Source organism: Plecotus auritus (assembly GCF_963455305.1).
Source record: "Plecotus auritus genome assembly, chromosome: 8".
Taxonomy (NCBI): domain Eukaryota; kingdom Metazoa; phylum Chordata; class Mammalia; order Chiroptera; family Vespertilionidae; genus Plecotus; species Plecotus auritus.
The window spans coordinates 109,930,974-109,953,668 of NC_137782.1; the positions used below are offsets into that span (position 1 = coordinate 109,930,974).

Here is a 22,695-nt window from a genome sequence, read left to right on the forward strand (position 1 = left end):
AGAATGAATGAAAAGTAGGCTTAGCCTTCTGTCAGAACTATTGAATGTGTCAATCTGAAATCAAATACATTCCAAATGATTCCGTTTTCTCATTTTACTGGTAGAAAAGTTAAAGTTCAGGAAGTTTTTGAATTTTGCCCACTGGCAACTACTTCAGGACACAGTCAAGCCTAGGACGAAGGCTCTTTTCACTAATACCAACATCACTTCCATTTATTTGCCCCTTCACCGTTTAGGTAGCACCCACTCATGCTCCTTGATCTTATTTATTGTACTGCACACTAGTCCTGTGAAGAGAGCATTCGCCCCTCCCTATTTGGGGGGAGAATCTTGGGAGATTTTTCAATACCTGTTTCTCGGAACCCCAGAATTCCTCAGCTGATGCTATACCAACCTTAAATTTTAAAAAATTATAGGAAAAAAATCAAAGCACATCTTCCTGTCTTGTCCTATGCCGGCCAAACATTGGTAATCACAAGGAATATTTTGGGAAGTCCCATTCTCTTTCAACACTCAAGGGCTCAGAAAGCTTTTATCCTATCAAGGGGCCTGGAATTGCTATTGGTTTACTACTTAAGGAATCTCATTTTGAGAAGGAATGGCAAGGTTGGTTAGCCATTCTGCATGTAAGGTTTAGCATGAGTCCTTCCGAGTGTGAAGAGTAAAAGCAATTCATTTTGTTCTCAAGACTTTTTCTTCTTCTTAGTTTTCTACTTTGTAAGTTTGTTATCTTAAAGTATGTATTTGTAGATGTTAAAATTATAAGAGAGAGCATGTGAGGCAGGAAATCAAACCAAATATACCAAACAGCTCATCAAACAGTAAACATTAAAACTGGCGGGATGGGAATGGTGGGTTATTTTCATGCAGCTGTTGCAGACAAGGCAACTGTCAGCAAAAATGAGAATGGGAGAGACAAGATACCAATTCAATTGCAGAACAAAGCTTGGACTTTCAGCTTTTAAAGTATTTAAAAATGGCTGGTCCTCAAAAGCTTTTCCTGAATGGGCCATGGAGAAAAGGTCTAATTTGGTTTTTAACTCATTAAACTGCTCTCTGGCAGCAGTTCATGGAGAGACACCCTGTTGTGGGAGTAGATCCTCCACTTTTTCCAGTCCAATAACAAATTTGACCCCACTGGATGGAGAAGACAACCAGGCTTACTTGTTTGGGGTCCACCTGTTAATCACAGAGGTTCCTAGATTAACCACTGGGTGAATATCCAGTTTATAATCACCCCAAACTACGACATGGTCTTCAAACATAAAGTACTCTTCTAAAAAGTCTAACAGCTCTTCTGCCAGTCTTCAGAGAGGTCTCATCTAGAGACACTTGACCTCCTGAAATTTCTGTTTTCCTCAGATTTATCAAATGGACATTTGGCTTTTTTGATGTTTAGAATTGGTGGAGGCAATGCAGGTACAAACTGACCATGCTCTGTCTCCACCTACTTCAGGTTGCTGTATTACTAGGGTTCGCGTATTAGTAGTTTACTAGGGCTGCTGGACAAAGTACCACAACCTGGGGGCTTAAACAACAGAAATGTATTGCCTCGCGGTTCTGGAGGCTAGACGCCTGAGATCAAGGTGTCCGCGGGGCCGGTTCCTTCCGAGGCGGTAAGGAAGAAGCTGTTCCACGCCTCTTGCCTAGCTTCTGGGCATTTGCTGACAGTCTGCGATATCCCTTGGTTTGCAGAGGCGTCACCCTGATCTCTGCCTTTATGTGCACATGGTGTACTGTCTGTATATGCATGCCACGTCCACATGTCCTCTTTTTATAAGGACACACAGGTATGTTGGACTGGGGCCCACTCTACTCCAGGATGACCTCATCTTAATTACATCTGCAACGACTCTTTTACAAGTAAGATCATATTCTCAGATATTGGGGAGTAAGTCTTCAACATATGCATTTTGGCAGGGACACAGCCAACCCCATAGCTCTTTGTTAGCATAGGTTTTGAGGATAATTAACCCAGGGAAGTGTAGTTCCATTACTAAGGTGCGACCTTGCTGGGGCCTCCCAGCACTCTCCTCTGGCTGCTCAACGCTAGCCTGTCCCTTCACCTGTGCAGGCCCTGGGAACTGCTCAGCTCTCAACCCTCGGACTGTCCGTTACCCAGCCTTGGAGTTTCACTCTACCATATGCAGCCTGCACTCGGGAGAGACTGGGTTCTGATCTCTTTCCCCATGGCTCTCTCCTTTCCAGAACTTTGCCCTACAAATTCCAGCTTCTTCAGCCTCCCTGAAGTCCGAGTGCCATTTCCTTAACTCAGCAAGTCTGCCCCCTGTCTGGATTCTTTCTCTCTGCCCACACAGCCTAGCAGTTCCTCAGGCAGGAGGGAAAGGTGATCAAGGATCACAGTCCTGTGCTGCCTGTAGTTAAAGGCCTGACCGTGATTGTTTTATATCTTTGCTCCAGTTTCCTAGTTGTTAAGTCTGGTCCTCCTTACACCAGAGACCTAAGGGGCAGAAGTTTAGAATGAACTCTTTGAAGCTGAGCTACATTCATCTGTGTCGATGTAAAACCCATGACTTTTAAATGCCTTTGGGGCACTGAATGCCATGACGTCCTCCTTGCGCGTCACGTCTTAGCTAAAAGGAACGCACTGCCATCCTCGGGGAGGCTCACAAAGGCCACCCTGACCGTCATCGCAGGCCTTCCAGCCGCGACCCGTGTGTACGAGTGAGCGGAAAGTGTTAGTTTAGCTAACCCTGCTCTCGGGCCACAGATGGAAGACAAGGGGTGCATTCCTCAGCACCAGGAACCCCAGAGCAGCTTGGGAGTCAACTTCACCATGTAGAGCTCACTGGTTTTAATGTTATGCCCCATAGTCTGAAAAGAAACACACTTACATTTCTACCAAACATTCGAGTTCAGAAGCACCAAATTACCTTGACCCAATGATCAGAATCTCTCCAAATTCTTTACAATAAAGAGGAGGAGAAAGAAAAAAAAAAAAAAAAAGGAGGAGGAGAGGCAACTTGTATTTGAGTTCATGTGTGTTAGGCCCATACTAAATGCTTTGAGGTCAAACCAAGGTGGGTCTGAATTCTGGCTTCTCCAGTCACACGCTCTGTGACTCCAGCAAATCCTCCCGTGTGTCCTCATTCCTGGCGTGGAGGTTTCTCACGGTGTACTGCGAGTAGTAAGCAGGAACACATGTCTGCCACCAAAGCCTGCCATGCAGCTGGCTTAGGGCAAGCAGATTGGGTTTGGTGTCGCAATGGGAAGTTATCAGGATCCTACACCCCAGCACCTGCTCCCACAATGCCCTGTCCTGTGCTTTGTACCACCAGGCATGCATTTCCTCTCTAAGTCTTGTTCTTCATGGTTAAAAAATTACACATATCCCTATTAAATGGTAACAGAAGCAGGAAAATAGCAAGTCAGTGCTTGTCATCTGAACGGTTGTTTTACTAGCATGTTGGTGTATTAGCCGAGGTTTATATGATGGGTACATGTGAGTGAGGCTGGAGATGGGGGTGTAAAATGGGGCTTTGCCTGGAGAAGGCAGGTCTACGGCATCTGCAAAACGGGTTTTGAGCTGCAAGAGGACTCTGGGTGCACAAAAAGCAAGCTTCACCTACACCCCAGCTTCACAGAGGGCCAGCCACCCCCCTGCCATTTTGCATAGAACCAAGTACGATCAATGAAAACTTCCATGTATGCAGGAACCAAATCAGAGTCCCCGATATTTAGCATGGGAAGGAACACAGACGTGGCAGGAAAATGATGAACAGCTGTTTCGGGAGTGATCGTGTCAGCATCACCATCCCATTCCTTTTAGGCAAGTCTCCAAGTCCACCTAAGGCCTCACAGGCTCAGTCAGTGGAGACCTCCTTCCTACTTGCCTACTTTTCCATGGAAACAATGAGGAAATTATTCCTCATCCTACTTGCACTCCAAACACTATTTTTAGTGCTAGCATTTGCTATAGAATCATTCACTCAGCTCTTTCCCCTCAATGTCACTTCCCTTCACTGACAGACGGGGAAGAGCGGCCCCTGCAGTTTTCAGAGGAGAGTTGGGTCTTGGGTACCAAACATATTTTTGTTCATAATTCAGTCAAAAATAAAGAACTTGCCCCAAAAGGACAATTATAAAATCTTCTTGTGATTAGAAAACCTGTTTGATTTTTGCATTTCTTCATTTACCTTCTTTTACTTATAAACCAAATGAATAAGATGCTGCATTCCTATCAAAGGAATAAGAACGTTGTTAATTTATTCTACTAAGAAAATACGTTGTTCCTCACATTTTTGCAGGCGATCACCAGCATCTCGGGAAGCACAGCATGGGAGGGGGGCTGGCAGGTGCTGTCACCCACTCCCTCGGAGGCGGGTGTGAGGTGTGGCGCTGCCTCACTGTAACGCTGGGCTAGTCCCTCTCTGGTCCCCTATAAAGTTCGGCTGAAGAGCATGATCTCTAAGGTCCTGGATGGGTCTGACTTTCCAAATGTGAATTGCAGTCACGTGGCACATGGTGCTGCGGAGGAAGACAAGCCCCAGGAAGCGCCTTCTAAATGGAAGCCGGAGCGGCCCCGGGTGCTCAGCGCCACAGCAGTGTTCACTGGCAGGGACTATCGCTCCTATTCAGAGCCTCCCATTTACACGCCCACATGTGTTCTCCTTGCTTCTAAATTCGTCAGTGTGAAGACTTTTAAAAGATTAGTTGATTTAGAGCTACATTTGCAAAAGGAGCCATGTGGGCCAGCATGGAAATCAGATGCACACTTGTTCCATCTCCCTGCCCAGCAGACAGGTCGTGGTTTGGACTCCTGCTGTATGAACACACGCACAGTTCTCAATCCCCTATTTAAATACTGTGCTATGTAAACACAGTGGACATTGCTGTGGCCCTGATCCAAAGCAGCCGCTCCTATTCTCCCCAGTCCAGGGAGCTGATAGCTTTGGACAAGCACATACTTGTGAGGTTAAGTAAGTGTTAAGCACGACAGTGCACAGTTCTGTGGAAAATAGCATTATTTGCTAAAAAGCAACAAATCTATGATTTTTAGATGGTGTAACAAGAGAACACACCTTTTAAAAGAGGGGCTAATGAGTGATAAATATTATAAAAGTTGGGCAGGGTAAAAAAGCATTATTTGTGTTGCCAGAAGATATACTGTTGTGGACATTTCTGGAAAGATGTGGAAGTTTCTGAAGGTTATTTCAATGGTTGCCCAAGGGTCCAAAATTTCAGACTGTCACTGTTTGGCATTTGTCAAAAAAAGAAAAAGAAAAACGGTGCCTAGAAGAGTCTTAGCTAAGAGTCTGAATCCTATTAGAGCAGTTTGATTGATAACCTCTATTTAAAATATGGAGCTCATTCAGCTAGGACTGAGACAAGGCATGTCTACTGGGCCCCTGCTGTCGACTGTCAGGGAGTGGGGATGGAGAAATGGGGTCTCCAGCAATAAGTCCATAGAGTTCTAAAATCCTGTATTAGTTTCCTATTGTTGTGGTAACAAATTACCGCAAACTTAGTGGCTCACAACGAGGTGAGAAGGCTGATATGTGCCTCATTGAGCTAAAATCAAGGATTGCGTTCCTCCTGGAGCCTGAGGGGAGCACACATCCCCTTGCCTTTTTGAGCTTCTAGAGGTCGCCTGCTTTCTCTGGCTTGTCGCCCCTCCCTCCACCTTCCAAGTCAGCAACACTGGGCTGCCTCCCTCTTCCCGCTTTAAGCACAATGGGCTCTCCAGGATAACCCAGGAAAACTTCCCTATTTTAAGGTCAGTTGCTTAGCGAACTTACTTCTATGCCCGAAAACATTAATTTTCTTTGAAAAAAGATACAAAATCGTCTATTCGGAAGAGTATGATGGGGACCGGAACACACAGTGCATGAGGGCTAGTTGCTGGAGGGGACGGGAGGAGAAGCTTCCCGGGCACATGGAAGTATTGCCCACCTGTGTCCTTCAGGCCACAGAACCCTCAAAGCCTTCCCAGCCTCTGACTCGTCCAGAGCCTTAGACCACTCACAGCCACGGACCGGGAACCCCTCTTCCGGTCTCTCCTAGGGATGCAACTACACGTGCAGACAAATCATGTGCACAGGCATTTGTCAAACAAACGTGTGTAATACCTGCCAATTGGAAACAGTGCAGGAGAGAAATGGTGAAAGAAATCATGATCTGTCCACATAATAGACTACTAGCCAGTTACTAAAATTTACATTTATGGAGACCTGGTCATCACATGGGAAATTACTGATGTTATAATGCAGTTGAAAAAAATCAGGACACAAAATTTTATATTTGGCTTCATTTCAAGGATATGGAATACATTCGGGTGTGCAGGCTAACTCCAGGGCCTTCTTTCAAAGGAACGGTGGAGGGAAAAACAGTAAAATGGCAACAGGGATTCCTCTAGGGTGGAATTATCCGCGATCTTTCCTTCTTTCTTACTGTGTGTATTTGAGAGAATGACTAAGGCATTAAGGCTTAAATGAAGTTGGAGACTATTAACTTTTGAGGATTTAGTCCGCATGGGTCTGTGATTTTCCTTGGCAGTGTGGAAAGGCCTGGCTGTAGGAACAGAGAGGCTGGTGTGGGGTTGGGCCTTCAACCAGGAAGGCAAGGCAGGGAGACCACGGCAGGGGCGGGGGTGGGGGGGTGGGATGTTTGCCAGTAAGATGGTACTTGGGGTGATGACTATGAGGATCTGGGCTAAGGAGGAAGGCAGGGAGTGATGATTTGAGATAAGAAAGCAATCAAAGAGCAGAACGTTCCTGGCAGGGAAAGAGCAGAAATTTGGGAAACAGGGAGCAAGACTGGGTGGAAAAGAGTGGGGAAGAGAGAGTGAGAAATGCAGATGAATACATCTGAGGGAGGTGGAGCAATGCAGGGTCAGAAGGTCATGGTGGAACTTCACTAATTAATAACTATTTTTCTAAGCAGCTACTATGTACCAGCCCTATGCTGGGTGCTGGGTATGCAACACTAATGCTCAAAATTGGTACAGCTGCGCCCTCCTGGAGTTGTCCTCTGCCGGGGGAATTCAGAAACCAAAAATAAACCACTACAAAGGGTGAGATGGACTCTAAAGAAAAGGATGGGGGCCAGTGAGGAATACAGGCCAGGAAAGAAGACCAAAGCAGTGACATTGAAGCTAAAACCTGAAGGATGAGAGGCAGTTAGCCAGGTGAAGGGTGGGGAGGAGGAGGGCAATGAACAAGCATTGCAGGGGAGCAGCTGCTCAGGAAGAGGCTCTGAGGCAGGAGGGGGTTGGGGTGTCCAAGAACTGGAGGAGGGGCAGTTTGGCTGGAGTGGAGTGAGCTGAGGTGGATGAGAGGAGGCCCAAAGAAAGGCAGGGGACAGATCAGGCCTCTTAAGGAGCTGGGTTTTATCCCGACTGCACGGACGACAGGGGAGGGTTTGAAAGAGGGACATGACACGGCCAGTCACATTAGTGGAGGAGGATGGAAAGGACCTGTTTCTGTGGGACGGCCGCCTGTGGGGATTCCTCAGGAGTGGGCCAGTGGGCCTCTGGCAGGGAGGCAGCTCTCGTCCACCTGTCACCAGGGCTCACTGGCAAGGGGCCTGCTGTGTGAGGGTGCCTTTCATTTCAGTTGGGTCCTTGCTGGTCCTTGGCTCCAATCCGCTCCCATGTAGAGGCGTCTGTGCCTGTGGGTCTGTGTTTTCTGAGCCCAAGAGGAGCCTGCAGAGCGAGTGCCTCAGGAAGGAAGACCCAGAGCCAAATCCCGGGGAGAAGCAGTCCTGAACAGCCTCCCGTGCCAGCCTGCCTTAGGAAGCTGCTGCCTTTGGGGAAACCCTTTGCACCCCATTAATGGCAGCCCTCTGATTGGACAAAATGAAGAGTCAGGAGGGTGGAGACTAGACGTCAGCACTCTTGCTTTCTGATATCCCAAAGGATACCTCATCCTGAGTGTGGGAAGGGCTGATTCTCATTTCTCGTCTAAACTAAAGGCGCTTTTCCGTTTCAGAATTAGATGTGGTTTTTAGAACGGCAGCCTGCTCAGCACTGGGAGTGCAGTTTGTGGGTTCAAATCCTGGCTCTGCCACTCCCTTCTGACATGGCCTTGGGCACGCCACTTGCCCTTTGGATGCCTGAGTCCCTCCACCCACAACATGGAGATGCCAGCAGTCCCTCATCTGCGGGCAATGGCAGGGCCTCGCTGAGGGGTCTGCCGGGGACTGATGTTTCCTTTGGACCTTTGGCAAAGCCTCGCTTGCACATCTTGGCCTGTTCTCAACCCGACTGCGAGGTTTGGCCCCAGAGGCTTTCAGGAGGGAAAGAGCTCCCTTGGAGGCTACATGTCAGGACCCTGGGGACCAGAGCCCTCAGCAGGAGGGTGACGGGAGGAGGGTGGGGAGGGACAGTCTTCCTTTCAACATTTGAGAGCATGAAAGTGCTTGCTCTCCAGGCTTCACTTCATTCCCCACTTCCTAGCCTCATCCCCACCACTTGCTATTTGGGCTGTCGACACCATGTTCTTTCTCAGCCTTAGCTCATCACGGAGAAATCCGTGTTTTGTCCTCTCAAAGCCTCTACTTCAAAAGCCTCCACAGCACATACAGGTAAAGGCACCGGCTTGAGATCGCTTGGAAACAAATGAAATTCTTAGGTAGAAAGGTGGTGTAGGGAGTCAATACGTATTTAGTTGTTACAATAACAAAAACAAACGTGGTTTTGAAAGGCCAGCAGCAGAGGCTGCAGGTGGGGAAGGAGAGAAGGGTGTGGATTTGCTGAGGTTGCTGGGCACAGTTGAGGCTCCCTCTGTAAAGAGCGATCACATGCAACAAAGTCACTGATTCTGCCCTGCCCATTGCGGACGCGGGTTACGACCTCGGGCCGTAGACTGACTCGCAGCACACTTCTGTTCTTCTCGCACAGGGAATTTAAAGCACTGAACTGTCAGAGGGGGCTTTTAAGCGAATAGCTTGTGCCAAAGGGATCCTATAAGAAATGTGAAAGGAAACTTCTCTACACGTGCTTAGGAAGTGAGCTCTGTCTTTTGCCTCTTTCCCTGCCTCCGATTCTTCTATTTGGGACTTGGGTCCCACTGTTGGTTTCGATCCCGCTTGCAGCCACGGTGGAGGTGAGGCCCCTCCAGGGTGTGGGCTCTGATGGTTGTGCTTCTGCTCTCAGTGCGCGCGCAGAGCTCGTCAGACCCACCGCCCAGGGCGAGGCGCAGACCCCGGTGCGGGGTCCCCCACAGCACAGCGCTGGCAGTTCAGACTTCGGGTAACAACTGACCTCAGCATTGTCTCTTTCAGCTGAGCATGAAGGGTTCTCCCCTGTAAACGGGTTCCTGCGGGAACAGTTCGCACTCATCTTCCCTTCCTGCTCTTGGGGCCCGTGTTTGGGGTGGAGGCGCCCCAGGCCTCGGCGCGGGTCTCGGGTGGATTGCCCCCTCTCCCCACCCCCCGGGTCAGCACGTTACAAAGCGGTCTCCCCGGGAACGGCGCGTCGGTAAAAGAAGAAGGGGCGCCGCGCGGCTGCGAGTCCTCGGCAGCTTTCCTTCCCACACTCGTGGAGTCACAACAATGAATCACCTGAGACAGGCGGCAGCTTCCTAATTAACCTGGAGACGCTCGGGACCCGCACGGTTATGAAACACCAACTTTTACTTTTATTCAGACGCGCACTTCCCTCCCTGGCGCCCACCCCCTCCGGCCCCGCCCGCGGACGCCGGCTTAGCGAGGCGGATCCGAAGAGCCCCGACCCGGTGACCCGCGAAGGCCCAGGAGACCGCGAAGTTCCCAGGGGACCCGCGAAGGCCCAGGGGACCTTGGACGGGCGGCTGCGTCGGGGCGCGCGGGGGTGCCAGGACTGGCCTCGCGCTACCGACCCGTCGGGGGCTCAGGTAGACCCGGGCTGCCGAGGTCAGGGCCGCCCGGAGCCTGACAGCGCCGCCGTGCGGACGGGTGGGAACGGTTCCCGGCGCGGGGTAGGGCCCTCCGCCGCCGCCGCCGCCGCCGCCGCCGCCGCCGCCCGGGGCTCTCCCGCGCGTCCCCGAGAGCCCTGGGCCGACGCTCCCGGGAGCGGCTGGAACGGGGGGAGGCGCGCGGCTGCCGAGCGAGCGAACGCGTCCGCCCCCGCGGAGCCGAGCGCGGAGAGCGAGCGGCGCGGGCTGGGAGCGCGCCCGGGACGCGAGCGCCGCCGCGGGAGGACGTGCCCGCGCGGGTTGGACTCGGCCGTCGGGAGGCCGCCGCCACCTGCTGCGTGGCGCCTGGCCGCAGGGCCCGCGGGGCCGGGGAGCCCAGGCCAGGGCAGCGCCCGCCAGCCGTGCAGGTACCGGGCGCCGGGCTGGGCTGGGCTGGCCGCGGCGCGCGGGGCCGGGAACCCGCGTCGCAGGGTTCGGGCGGGGGCGGCGCGGGCTAGAGTCGCGTCCCGGCGTCGGGCCGGGGGCGGAAGCGCCACGGGCAGGGCGACCCCTCCGGGTGCTCCTAGGAGCACTGTCCATGGCAGTGCAGGGCTGGGAAGAGGTGGACCGGATGCGCCCCAAAGTTTCCCCGGGCTCACTGGGCTGGACCTGGATTTGAGAGGCAAAGCCTGGCAGGTAAGGCGTTAAGAAAATAAAAGGTGAGGGAGCCTGTCGTGCTGGTGGTGGTTGCGAGTCTAGGAAAGATCTGTGCCTTCTGTAACCGAAGGCCATTGCAGGAGAAATTGTGGACAGATTTATTCACAGTCATCCTTATGCTCAGGCAATGGTTTATTTGTTAAACAAGTTTTAGGTTTTGAGTACAAGCCAGCAGTAAGGGATTCTGGGTTTGACCTAAGAAATGTTTAAAATTTTAATCCGCAAATATTTGTTGAACATTCGCTTCCTATCAGACAAGGCTTTATATGAGGTTAACAAATGTAACTAAGTAGTTACTCAAACTGGGGCTTTTGAAATGCAAGGAGAAGGGAATGCCAGCGCTGGAATTGGACGTGTGCAGGTACAGGCCGACAGCTGGCATCGTGTCACTGCTGAGCACTTAATTTTGAGCCAGGAAATCCTTCAGGGGGGAGACAATCAGCTGTGTGATACTTTAAGAGCCCACCCCACACCTTCTCAAGCTGATGTCTTAAAATATCCTTCTCCCTTATCCAAGCCTGCAAGCTTCCTTCATTTACATAACGAACACATGGGTGGGGGGGTGGGGAGCAGAATCTGGTTAGACCCCATATTCTCCTTGGAGCCCAGCCACCCACTCACACCTGGGATGATGGGGCATGGTGGTCACTCCTAAGAGCCATCAAGGTCCTAAAACGGAGGAGAAACATCCGGGGACAGTGCAGTTCAGGGACATCTGAGGTCCCTGCCTTGGGGGCTGGTGGAGAAGTTGAGCTGGGCTGGCTTCTAGGCTCCGCCCCAGTGCTGTGCTCATCCATGCTGGAGCTTGAGATCAGTAAGTGAAGCTGTTCCTGTCTTTGTTTTGTGTTAATTTTGGTGTTTGAAAACACGGCATTAAAGCATTGCTCTCACAGAGTTTCTTGGTACCCTTACATTTTGTGCCTGGGGTGAATGCCTTATTTGCTCACCCTAGTTCCAGACTTGCCTGCGAGTCAAGTTTCTCCACCTCTCTAAGCATGTCTTCTCATTCATAAAATAAAGCAACGGACCCTCCATGGCTGCTACACAGCTAATGCAGAGCATCTGGCTGCTGCGCAGGACCAAGCATGTGGGCTTGCCGAAGGGCGGCTGTCCTAGTGAGGTATTGGCATTGAGCTTGGTCATCTTGAGCTTGTCACCGAATCTTGCTGAGTCTCAGTTGGCCGCTCAGCAGAATGGGTGTAGTGATAGCCAGCTCGCAGGGATGCTGTCGGGGTAAATGAGAGACTGTGCGTGAAAGCCCCGGGCCCTCCTGGTGGGTAGGTTTTCCGTGATGGCCCCGTGGGCCTGGATCTGCCTGGGCGAGCTTGCAGCCACCTGCTTTTCCTCCAAGGTGAGCCTCGAGCCTTGTCATGCACAGACACGTGAATTCCGCATGGGGACCCCCAGGAGTGTTTGAATCAGAGTCGAGCTGTTTCCTGTCAGGTTTATCATGGAAGAGTAGAGCTTACCAGCTACAAGTTGTAGTGTGCAACCTTTGTTTTGTTTTAAAAGAACTTAATTTTGCTGCCCTAAACCAAGGACTTTGCTTTCTTTGGTTATTTTTGGACCTAACTCACGATTGTGATTCCCCTGAACCTAATTCAAGTAATATTATCTCAGTCACTGTCTAGTTTAAAGCAGTTTGGTCCCTGGAGAGTCACCCTCTCCATCTGTGCAGGTCACCCTGGCGTCCCTTCTTGCTGCAGGTGGTCTCAACACCAGGAGCAGGCTGTGGTCACATCAGGGTGTTGGGAGAGTGTCCTCTTGTTGGTCATCTGATCCTCTGATGAGTTTCCCACCCACCACTGAGCCTCCTCCTGTTTCCACTGAGTGTTGTCCAGCCGGGTGTCACAGGTGAGCTGCCGCGGGGACCTGCCTCCTGCCTCCTGGCCCTGAGGTCTTCACACTCTGGGTCCAGGTCCCTCCTGGGCAGCTGAGCACCCGTCCCGGCTGTGGGAGCCATGCTGGGCTGCCATTCCTGCTGTCCTGAGTGGTCTCCTGTTCCCAGCAGGACACAGGACAAAAGCTCCCCGTGCTTCCTCCTCTGCCTCGCAGGGGTTTCTGTCCCCTCACCACCTCCCCTCCTCCAGGCCAGGTGCAAAGGGGAAAGGGGCCTGGTCCCTCCAGGACACCCCTGCCCCATATTAGAAGAGCTTCTTCCTACCTGGGGGCAGGAATCTTCCGCAGGGCGGGTCTTCTGTCCTGTGTATAATGTGGCTTAGAGTAAAGGTCTGGGCCTAAACTTCCAAGCTTTGCTTGTGATATGTAAAGGGAAGTTAAATTTCTTTTTCTATTAATTCCCCATCCCTGGGGAAACCAAATGCCGCCTAGTGCAGGTAGGAACAAGGGAAAATAGAGAGGCAGCTTCCTTCTCTCCCCCTTCTCCATCTTTCTGGGCTCCAACCTGGGTTACGTGCACTAGACTTATTGCCTGAAAAAGACTGCAAAGCTGGGGTGGGGGAGCTTCTGGAGAAACCAGTCGGGACTGGGAGGAAGCAGGAGAAAGAGCTGCTGGGAAGGGTTGGTGGTGGGGGGAGAAGACAAACGCTTTCTGCTTACACAGTAGAGCCCAGCCCAGTAAGTCAATTTCATGTGGATTAATGTCTTCCCAACCATCTTGCCTATTCATGCTGTGGCTTCTTCATCATCAGAATGGTCTACTGTGTGCTTGCATTTCCTAAAAGCAGTGGAGACATACAGAAGAGTCTCAGACGTAATTGCTTCTTCAGGGAGCTTAGGACTTACTTGGAGCACACAATTAGCCTTGTTTGAGGCCCACAGCTGAATACCCAAGCCCTGGGTTTTGTTGACAGTGGGTGGAAGGTGAAGTGGTCAAAGAAGGCTTCTCGGAGGAGGTGGGACTTTAAGTAACATTAAGTCTTGGCCCAAGGACATGAGACGAAAGAGAACCTCCCATGAGAAGGAGCTCTGGAACCCCTGGAGACAGAAGGACCAGACCAGAGGGGCCTTTCGGGACCCAGCTGTGTCTTGACTCTTCCTGGGCCCCTGCTGGCCCCTTTCATTGTCCAGGTTGCTGTAAACCCTGGTGCAGTTAGTGTCCCCTGCAGGTAGGACCGCATTCTAAATTCCTGTGCTTTCTCCTAACTGAGGGAAATCAGAGGCATTTCCATTTAATCCTGTTTTTCTTAAAATATCTGCAGCTGGAAAATCATTTCAAACTTTTTAGTCAGGTAACCAGTCCTTCAGACAGGTTTGTGATTCTGAGGAATTAATTACCTGAGGATTCTGTGTGTGTCTTCAATGTGCTTTAACCCTTAATCCTGAGCTCAGTGGGTCTCACACCAGAAGATGCCACGTGAGCGCTCAGCAAACTGACAGGAGACGATGAGACAGGCTTGGCCAGGCCACCGGGAATACCCCTCACCATCGGCCACGCGTTCTGTGCAGACCCTGGCACTGTTCCTGCGCACATTCCTGTAGGCAGGGCTCTCAAATATTTTCCTTATGCTTAAGGTACCTGTGGACAGAAATCACAAAAGATCCTTTTGAAAGGTGAGGAATAGAAAGTTATTTGTTTGCTCAAACCTCCACCTGGCCCTGGTGTGTGGGACTGGTTTTTAAAAGTCTTAGATTTGAGAACTTCCAGGAACTTGCCTACCTTCTGAGGTCCGTACACCACGCTCCCGTGGTTCCTCCCCGAATTCTCCCCACGCTCCGTGGCTCCTCCCCGAATTCTCCCCACGCTCCGTGGCTCCTCCCCGAATTCTCCCCACGCTCCGTGGCTCCCCCCGAATTCTCCCCACGCTCCGTGGCTCCGCCCCGAATTCTCCCCACGCTCCGTGGCTCCTCCCCGAATTCTCCCCACGCTCCGTGGCTCCTCCCCGAATTCTCCCCACGCTCCGTGGCTCCCCCCGAATTCTCCCCACGCTCCGTGGCTCCGCCCCGAATTCTCCCCACGCTCCGTGGCTCCTCCCCGAATTCTCCCCACGCTCCGTGGCTCCTCCCCGAATTCTCCCCACGCTCCGTGGCTCCTCCCCGAATTCTCCCCACGCTCCGTGGCTCCTCCCCGAATTCTCCCCACGCTCCGTGGCTCCTCCACGAATTCTCCCCACGCTCCGTGGCTCCTCCCCGAATTCTCACATCCGTGGGAGGCAGCATAAGCATTGGCTGTGGTGCGCATGTTTCCCCAGAAGCACTCTCAGTGTGGCCATGGCAGGTGCGGGATGTGAAAATGTCAGAGGTGTTTTGTTTTCTTAAAGCAGGTGGTCCAGCAAAGGGGGGCAGGTGGACAGTCAGGGCTCCAGTGCCAACTCTGCCACTTAGAGGCCTTGTGACCTCAGGCACCCCACTGAGAGGGGCTGGTGAGACACACGCACACGCGCACACACACACCTGAGATACTGTATCAGCAGAGAGAATGTTTCATAAATTATTTGTAGCTATTAATCTTCCATTGTCTTCTTAGATGGTGAGAGAGCATTTATTATAATTCCCAGTGAGGAGCCCCTAGTAAAGCACCTGAAGCAATGAAGGGTCTGCACAGGGGATCCGATGGCATTTAAGGAAAATGAGCAAATCTGCTATACAGGGTGCTCCCGAGCAGAGCTATTGGGAGGTGTCAGGTGGGCGATAATCTTGGTGCAATTAACTAATTTATTTATTTATAAAATATTGTATTGGTTTTTAGAGAGAGCAGAAGGGAGAGGGAGAGAGAGAGAAACATTGATGTGAGAGGGGAACATTGATCGGCTGCCTTCTGCACGCCCCCTACTGGGGATTGAGCCAGCAACCCAGGCATTGAGCCCACAACGCAACCCGGGCATGAGCCTTGAGGGGGAATTGAACCGGCAACCTTTCAGTGCATGGGACAACACCCAAACAAGTGGGCCACACCAGCCAGGGCCCTTGGTGAATTTAAAACACACAGTGGGGAGCAAGGGAAGGAGATGGGGAGGTAACAGACAGGAGAGGGTGCCAGTTGGTGGGAGGCCCTCAGCACCTAGTCCAGGGGTTCACAGCATTTGCATGCTTCATCTTGCTCTGCAGCACCCGTTTTTCCTGCTAATTTGTGATCTCAGGGACCAGAATTAAAGTACTAGCTGTGGGGCCATGGACGGGCGGGGCCGGGCCAGTGAACACACAAGTGTCCTACTGGCGAGCATAGGGACAGTTCCGCCGGCCACCTCTGCGGCTTGCCGAAGACTTGATGAGCAGCCTTGGACTAGAGGACCCGAATGAGTGTCGCCAGTGGGTAACTGAGTTAAGACCTAAATTGGGTTCCTCTTGTATACTTAGTCTCATGAGCATGATCACATGACTATTTAGTACCATTTCAGATACCAGTTAGCATGCTGTGAACATCTGCCGCCCAGCTGCCTGGGCATACGTGGCCTCCACTTCCAGTGTCCCTCCATCTTCCACGGCTCGCTCTCTCTGTCTGATAAGCATGTGCTCTACCTCCTGAGTATTTATCTTTGCTTAACATAGCTTATGAGTCATCATTCCCTTTGCTGTCTTTTCCGCAGAATTGACTATTTTCTGACAAGACAACCAAGTACATTACAGAAGAGCACTAAGTTAGACTCTTAAACCAGTTTCCAGATTGGGACTATTTCCGTGAAGCCATTGTCCCATTGACATGGGTGAGCTTGCGATGCATGCTGAGCTCCGGGATCGGGGAGGTCTACACAGGCTTACGTGTCTTGTTCACACCCACTTCAGGTTCGCAGGTGGATACTGACGTATGCGTCCAAGGCTGGGCTCTGCTCTCAGCTCCTCGGGAAGCAAGTGACTGTGGGAGAATGGTCATTAGTCACGCTGGACATGCTGCTGTGAGCCTTGTGCAAGGCAGTCTCCACTCAGCTCTTCGTGGGCTGGTTGCGGGCCTGTGGCCACGCGCAGTGTCTGCACCTGGCAGGTGCGGGGACAGGTGCAGTGGGTGTGGAGGCCACACTTTGTCACAGGGCAGAGGCTAAGACCTGGGTCTCTCTTTTTTTATTGAGTTTCTCGAGGTGACATTGGTTAGCAAAACCATACAGGTTTCAAGTATACAGCTCCACAGAACATCATCCGCCCACTGCATCACGTGCCCATCGCCCCGAGCAAAGTCTCTTTCCGTCCCCTTTTCTCCCTGCTTTGCCCTCTCCCACATCCCCAACCCCTTTTCCCTCTGCCTATCACTGTATTGTTGTTTGTGCTTATGTGTTTTGTGTGTGTGTGTATTTTTTTTTTTGGTTTAATTCCTTCACCATTTTTTCACTCAGCCCCCAAACAGCTGTCACTCTGTTCTAGTATGTCTCTATGCTTCTGTTTCTAGTTTGTTATTTTTGATCATTAGATTCCACATATAAGTGAGCTCCCATGGTGTTTGTCTTTCTCTGACTGGCTTATTACAGTTGCACAATCCTTTCCACAGACCTGAGTCTCTAGAGTTCACTGCTCTGCATCGCATGGGACATGCAGTGAGCCGCTCTGAGGTCCCGTCTCCACACTGCCCCTGCTACTCTAACCCGGGTTTAATTCCTAACTCCCAGTCCTGAGGGCCTTCTTGATTCAGTTCCTTAAGGATTCATGTTTTCTCTCACGCCCTCCTCACAAAGAACTTCTCGCAGGTCCTTCCTGCAAGGAGGCAGTGTGACTTAGAGGCTGCAGTGCACACGCTGCTCTCAGGAGTAAGGAGGAGGACGGGGTTGTTGGCGGGTGAGACCCACCCACTTGGCATCTGAACCACGGCCACACCACTCCACCTGGTGACTCATTCTCTGTGAACTGGGATCATTTCTACAGGAATAGAATTGGTCACGTATTTTTGGAAGGTTGTTGGGTGTCAGCTGCATGCTCCATCGGAAGTCAGATATTTAAATCATCATGGATCAGCATTTCCAGGATACTCTCTGGGTGAAATGGGCTCTTGACATAGGAACACACGCACTTTGAAGACTTGAGTCATTCGTTTTCCAAGGCTTCGCCAGTGTCATCTTGTCTCTGTGGCTTTCATGAGCAAACCTGGGTCTTGGAATTGAGTAGGCAGGGCTTATCTGGTACCACATTTAGAAGGGAAATTACTGGGTGAGTTTCATGGGCTCTGGGGCAGCCCGGGGGCATCTCTAGGTGGTGGAGGAACCACTGTGGACAGGAAGAAAGTGAACTTGGCGCAGGGCAGGCCTGCCTACCATCTGAGGCTTGGGTCAGAGTTGTGATTTGGCTCATTCCATCCAGTCTGCTTTTTAACTGGTCCCTCGTGTGGCTCAGGACCAGGTGCCACCGTAACAGACAGTCTCTATGTCCAGCACCCTTGGGGCCAGAACATGAGCAGGTGTCTCGGAAACATTGGGGGCATATCTTCCAAATGTTTGTCTATGCTATACCAAATAGTCATATATGCCTGTATGTACAAAAGTATATATTCAATCATAAAGAGGCCACGCCTGGCTGTGTGGCTCAGCTGGTGGGAACATCATCCATGCACCAAAAGATTGCAGGTTCGATTCCGGGTCAGGGCACATACTTAGGTTGTGGGTTTGATTCCTGGTCAGGGCGTGTGTGGAAGGTGGCTAATCGATGTTTCCCTCTCACATTGATATTCCTCCCTCCCTCCCTCCCTCCCTCTTTCAAAATCAATAAACACATGTCCTCAGGTGAGGGTTGAAAGATAAATAAATAATCATAACAAAAGCGGTCATGTCTAGATTGTTTTGTGAGTTGCCTGTCACAATTAGAAGCATGTGTTGAGTCTCATTTTCACATTATTAGATAATCTTTCGTAGCAGCAGTCCCTGTGGCTGTGAGGAGCTCCATCGTGTGGGTAGGCCTCAACTTACTCACCCACGCCCTCTTTGGATGCACGTTTAGGGAGCTCATTTTCATCTTTTTGCCATTTAATAACAGCATGACAATGAACATCCTTGTCCCTGCCCTTTCGCACATCTGTCTGGCTGGTTCCTCCAAAAGCCCATGCCCTCTGTAGATGTCCTGTGTATATACAAGCCGCCTCCTGGGACATACATGTTCTTCCTGAAATAATTTCTTTCACACCAAGCTTTTCCCCATGAGATTCCTGAATCTTGGTCGACAGCACCTTCAGCATCTGGCTCTTCAGCATTCCCTCGAGTTCCTTTGGGTAGAAGAGGATTTAATGTGCAGGGAAACTGCGAAGTGGAGTCCTGGGTGTCCCGGCCTCCAGCAGGCGTGAGCAAACCAGGTGGGAGGAGCTTCTCAGCCTTTCTCTCTTCTTTAATTTTGTACTTTTTATGTTATACTAGAGGCCCGGTGCATGAAATTCGTGCACTGGGGGGGGGGGGGGTGGCCCTCAGCCCAGCCTGCATCTTCTCCAATCTGGGACATCCCTCTCACAATCCGGGACTGTTGGCTCCCAACTGCTTGCCTGCCTGCCTGATTACTCCCTAACCACTTCCCTGCCAGCCTGATCGACGCCTAACTGCTCCCCTGCTGGCCTGATTGCCCCCAACTACCCTCCCCTGCTGGCCTGATTGCCCCCAACTGCCCTCCCCTGCCGGCCATCTTGTGGCAGCCATCTTGTGGCAGCCATCTTGTGACCACATGGGGTGGCCATCGTGTGTGAGGGCATGATGGTCAATTTGCATATTACCTCTTTATTATATAGGATTAGATGCAGGCAGAGGTGAGAGCCACCGCATTAGCCATGGGTATGGTGGGCCTAGTCCCCGTCTCACTGAGTCAGCCTTTGGTCATCCTCAGAGCTCTGTGATGGAGGCCCAGTTGCTCTTCTCTGAAAAACCAGATCAGGAGCTTCACCAGCCTAAGCTCCAAGCAGGCAGAAGGCCTGGTGGAGCCCCAGGCAGTAGTCTCTGCAGACCTGCCCTGCCCCAGACCCGTGGTGACAGTCAGCCCCAGGCCTGCCTCAGCGGGAGGGCCTGGCGTGGTGGCCCCGGCTGCGTTCCCCGGTCCCTTTCTTGGCGGTGTCCTGTGAATGGTGAATAGTCCCTGTCACCAGGCCTGGGTGGGAAGCAAGAGTTAACATCCTGCTAAGTTTAACTTAGTGGCCAGTTTTTTTCATGAGTTACAATTGTTCATCAGTCAATTTGTGATGGAGCTCAATAGTTCTCCTCAAACAGGCTTTTGTGTATAATTACTGTGAATTCAGGTGTTTCTATGGTCGCAAGCGCCCCCTCTGGTGGATCGCTGCCTTTTCCGTGGTTCAGGAACACACTGCTCAGGAGGGGGTCCAGGTAGTGGGTTCTTCAGCAAGCAGAGCCCATGGTGGCGGGGTGGAGGTGCTGGGTGACGCTGGGGAGGCAACCACCAGCTTGACGGTACACGTTCTTCTGACCCTGCCACGTCTTCACCTGCACAGTGAAGGGCACACTTTCAGAGATGGACTATTTGAAACACCCTGCCGCTCCCCACTTGCAGCTCCGAGGGCCGTGGTGGGTCAGGAAGGAAGGAGCCAGCCTCCTCTAACTCTTGGGACTAGGGCCAGCAGTTCCTCCTTTAAGCGAGACCCACCAAAGAAACTCACATCTTTTAATAAAGAGAAAGGATGGGTGACCCTTGAACAGCATGGGTTTGAACTGCCTGGGTCCATGTATGTGCAGATTGCTTTTTCAATAAATACAGTAAAACTATTTTCTCTTCCTATGATTTCCTTACTACCATTTTCTTTTCCTTAGCTTACTTATTGTAAGAATGCAGTATATGTACATATAACATACAAAATATGTGTTAATCGGTTGTTCATATTATCCATGAAGCTTCCTGTCAAAATAAGCAATTAGTACTTAAGTTTTCGGGGAGTCCAATGTTGCATGCAGATTTCTGACTGGGCAGGAAGTCGGGGTGATTTGATAGATCCTAAATGATTCGCCTTAGGCTTCTACATCACCTTTCTGTGAATTAAAAATAGCACTTGATTTATACATAGCAGCTGCTTCTCTTTCTTTACTCTTGGGGGCTGTACATTGATTGCATATTATGAAGTAAACGGCAATAATTATTTTAACAGCAGTAGCAGTTTTCTTTCAGTTCTTCTAACCATATAAAATGAGGTCCTGAATTTTGTCTGCATGTGACATAAAAACTCCGCTAACTCAGGCTGCCTGTGGCATTACCCGCCCCATGTTGTGCTTTAAAACAATTTATAAAATGTGAGTCTCTGTGTGATTAGTTGTCTCTTTCCAGCCCAGAGAGTGGATGATGTCAGAGCCGATCCCTGTGTTCACCACTGTTGAGCACTACCCAGGCTTTCAGCGATTTCACCTTCATCATTGAGTGGGATGATTGTGGTCTCCCTGTGCCTTTTGCCCATAAGAAAGTTGAGAGCCAGAGAAGTCAAGTGACTGGCCAGGAGCCCTCAGCGTGAACCCAGCTGAACCCGTTTCTCTCAGGAGATGATTTCCCCTTGTAAACAGCCTCTGCTCCTCGGCGTGCCGCTCCGAAGCTTAGCCCTCTGCTCTCTCTGTGCTGTGTAGCTGATGGTTTTGCCCTGGTTCCTGTCAGCTGACACGCCCAGGTGCCATGATTGCTTTATTCCTCACTTGATATCCCCATTTCACAGAGGAGGGCCCTGAGGCCCAGAGAGGTTAGGACTTCCCTAAGTCACCAATGCTTAGTGGAGCAGGGGTTTGAACAGGGTCCTTTCCTTGTCACCTGCGTTTCACCTGTTTTGAACTGTTAACTTTGAAATGCTGGGAAGTATCTGCATAACTTGATGTGCGTGAACCCTCTTTGACATTTTCCTCCCAGAGTGTCCACAGGGCCTGGGCCACCAGAAGGGCTCCTTACTCTGGGTCAGCTCTCCCCAGAGACCTCCTCCCTGACTTCGGCCCAGGGAGTGTATGCAGAGCCCTCTCCCTCCCTCCTGCCTCTTCTGCTGGAAAGGAGGGAGGGGAAGGTCATGGGGCCATGGCAGGGGGACAACGCTGGCGGAAGGCTGGGCTGACCTGGATCCACCCTGGGGGCTCTGGCGGTGACCTTGGTCACAGCCTTGGGCTCTCCTTCGTCCTCTGCGCATTGGGATGTTGAGATGCTTGCTTCCCAGAGTTGGGAGAAGCAAAGGCAATACTTTCTGTGGAAATGGCCGATGTATTGTAGCTGGTGGACAAGCGTGAGTTCAAAACATTTCATTATAATTAAGCCTTACTTTCTACCGCTCCCTTTTTTGGTTAACATTTTTGTAGTTAAAGTAGGATAAGGCCTGTGGCTGGGAGCCCTGGATGCAGTGCCTGGCCCTCCTGTTCTCGGCCATGTGGCCTCTCACTGCCTCCATTTCCCATCTGGATCTGCTTCCCACAGCCACCTAGACTCTAGGTCCGTTGCTGTGGGCTAACGGGAGGATAGTGCCTGAAGAGTGCGTGGCCCAGAGTAAGCGCGTAATTAGCCCTTCCTCACCTTTGGGGGGAGTAAATGTTAAATGGCTGCAGTTGGTGATAAAAAAAAGCCGAGTGGGACTTGAGGGAGGGAGGTTTGGAACCAATGGCCTAAGCTTGTATGTATTCCAGCCACTATTAGACACTGAAGGAATGCATTATCCCACTAATTCTTGGAATAACCTTTAAAGGTGAAATGATGATTGCTGTTGGAGGTGAGGGAACTGAAGCTCAGGGAGTGAAGGTGACTTACCTGTCCCCATCAAGGAGACCTAGGTGGGGCGGAGAGGGAGGTGGTTCTCTTACGTCCCTGAGGGGCTAGGGTGGGGCCGAGCTACTGGCCTCCGCCCAGGGTCTGCCCGGGATCCTGACTTGGCATTGGATCAGCGGTTGGCGGCACGAGGGTGTGTGCGGCCTGAGTGCGATCCTGGGTGAGCATGATTAGCTGAAGGAGCAGATACTTCCCAGACATCATCTGTTCTTGTTTCTCCCCAACTCCCAAATAAACACTTCTGTTGTATTGCAGTTCTTTGCTCTTCTGATGGGCAGACTTACAGTCTTCTGTGCAAGGTTACAGCGGAAGCTCCTCCCTGGCAGCCAAACTGAAATCCCATCTGAATTCACCGTAAGGCGCAGTATCCAGCGGGGTCTGCCACGGTGTTTGGTTTCTTTAAGGCTGTGGGCTCTCCCCTAAAGCCCTGGTCTTTCTGAGTATGAGGGTCCTCTGTAGCATCCAGCAATTTGGGAAACCTTTCACATGAAAGTGATTATATCTTCACAATCTACCAAGAAGGAAAATATGTTTAAACAGAAAGACACTATGAATTTTGAGGTTCTTC

The 22,695-nt window shown here is 51.2% G+C and overlaps 1 protein-coding gene across 4 annotated transcripts in view; it reads left to right on the forward strand.

The window, feature by feature from the left end:
* Positions 1–10,128: 10,128 nt before the first annotated feature.
* CRACDL (CRACD like) overlaps positions 10,129–22,695 on the forward strand; it is a 126,698-nt gene continuing 114,131 nt past the window's right edge. For 2 of the 4 annotated variants that reach the window (XM_080684855.1, XM_080684852.1), the window contains exon 1: positions 10,129–10,261. The gene's annotated coding sequence lies outside the window, so the exon portion shown is untranslated. Of the gene's footprint in view, positions 10,262–10,402; positions 10,530–18,655; positions 18,712–22,695 lie in introns of those variants that run through there. The other 2 variants (XM_080684853.1, XM_080684854.1) reach the window with 2 other exon arrangements.